Here is a 2,402-nt window from a genome sequence, read left to right on the forward strand (position 1 = left end):
ATTATGTTGAGGTATGTTCCTTCTATTCCTGCTTTCTGGAGAGTTTTTATCATAAATGGGTGTTGAATTTTGTCAAAGGCTTTCTCTGCATCTATTGAGATAATCATATGGTTTTGTTTTTCAATTTGTTAATGTGGTGTATTACATTGATTGATTTGCAGATATTGAAGAATCCTTGCATCCCTGGGATAAAGCCCACTTGGTCATGGTGTATGATCTTTTTAATGTGTTGTTGGATTCTGATTGCTAGAATTTTGTTTAGGATTTTTGCATCTATATTCATCAGTGATATTGGCCTGTAGTTTTCTTTTTTTGTGGGATCTTTGTCAGGTTTTGGTATTAGGGTGATGGTGGCCTCATAGAATGAGTTTGGAAGTTTACCTTCCTCTGCAATTTTCTGGAAGAGTTTGAGCAGGATAGGTGGATTGACAATTTTGATTGATAGTCATGTGTTACATAACAACTGGCTCTACTGCCCATGTCTTTCCCATAATTCAGTCTATTGTAATCAGATATATGTATATACAGAATATTTATGAACACTTAATAGGCTCCTGGCTGCCTAAGGTCACTTGAGGACACAGCAGCTGTGTGCTATGCATCAGGGGTGCATGTGCTGGAGTTGGAGAAGTCTCTGGTTACTTTGTGGGCTTCCCAGGTGACACTAGCCTGCCAATGCAGGAGACATTAAGAAATGCAGGTTCGATCCCTGGGTCAGGAAGTTCCCCTGGATGAGGACATGGCAATCCCCTCCAGTATTCTTACCTGGAGAATTCCATGGACAAGGGAGCCTGGTGGGCTCTAGTCCATAAGGTCACATAGAGTTGGACACAACTGAAGCAACTTAGCATGCACAAGCACATTGCAGTTGTTTTTTAGCATATATGTGAAGTCGCCTGGGCCACATTAGGGTATATCTGTGGTGGGATATAAAGGTCAGGTTGCAACCTTCTTGGCTAGGTCACCCATCATTGCTCATGCCTAACTTCCTGTCTAACATAGGATAGTTGAAGAAAAATGACAAAATATTACTAAGATCTATCCAGTAACTTTAGATGCACCTAATATTTTCTGGGCTTCCCTCTTAGCTCAGTCAGTAAAGAATCTACTTGCAATTCAGGAGACTTGGGTTCAATTCCTGGGTTAGAAAGATTCCCTGGAGAAGGAAATGGCAACCCACTCCAGTATTCTTGCCTAGAGAATTCAATGGACAGAGGAGCCTGGCAGCTACACTCCATGAACTGCAAGAGTTGGACCCAACTTAGCGACTAAACCACCACTGCAGGTAAATGCTAACAGGTAAATATTTTCTTGGTATCTTTAGGAAATTTACTCTGTGTTTCAATGTCATGCATATTTCTGATATTTTCAAACATTTCAAATTTCTGATAATTTCGAGCCTCACCTGGTGCTGCTCCTAACCAAGTTGGTGAGTGGCTGACTCTTCTGTAGTTGTTTATCTAATATATCTTGGTTTGGAGCAAGAGAAATCAGGTGTACAAATCTATGTCTTCTGGATCCTCTTTTTGCTTCAGAATGACATATCTAGCTCTAGGGAAAAATGCCGTTTCATCCAAAGTTAGCATCTGAGTTCCTAGAACATGCTTCTTCTTTAGATGTTCCTGTATCTTCACCACAAACCTCTCTCTTCCTCTATGTTTCCTTAGAGATGTTGGAAACTACATTCCCTGTACACTGCATGCTGGACATGAAGAACAAAAGTCACCTCAATTGCATTCTCCTGCCAAAGCCACTGAAAAATTTTCCTGCATAGTATTGAAACTGAACTTTTAAAAAAATTTCTCCTAAGAGATTATAGTCTGTGTTTGCCATTAGCTGCTTCTCCCTTTTCTTGAGTACACTAACATAATGAGAGGTGGGATTTGTCCTTTTTATTTCATCACCATGTCTTCTATATTCCGTTCCTGGATGTATATTAAATTTTAATATGCCAGTTAGCCAGGACAGACACAGAGATTTGAAAATTTTGTAATTCCAAATAAAGTCTCACAGTTTTTCTGTTTCTTGTCTATTATTTAGGAAGTGAGAAAGTGAATATTTATTATTTGGGGGGTTTGAATTTCTAATATCTGATCTAGCATTTCTATAGCTTCACACTATTCTACCAGCTTCCTCTCCACCAAGGAGTTGACTCAGGAAAGGGCAAAGAACACCTTAAAATTTGTTCTATAATTGTATATTTTACTACTAAATGCTAATTTTGTTAAATATTATTATTTTATACACTCTAGTGCTTATATGAGGTTTTATTGTTTACAGTATAACAACTTGCAAGCTGTAATTTATTTCAACTCTAAGAGAAAGCTTAATATAAATATACATTAAATATATATAATGTTAATCCAGTAAATATAATGTAAATATATATATATATATAAAAA

This window comes from Bison bison, unplaced genomic scaffold (genome assembly GCF_000754665.1).
Source record: "Bison bison bison isolate TAMUID 2011002044 unplaced genomic scaffold, Bison_UMD1.0 scf7180017864358, whole genome shotgun sequence".
Taxonomy (NCBI): domain Eukaryota; kingdom Metazoa; phylum Chordata; class Mammalia; order Artiodactyla; family Bovidae; genus Bison; species Bison bison.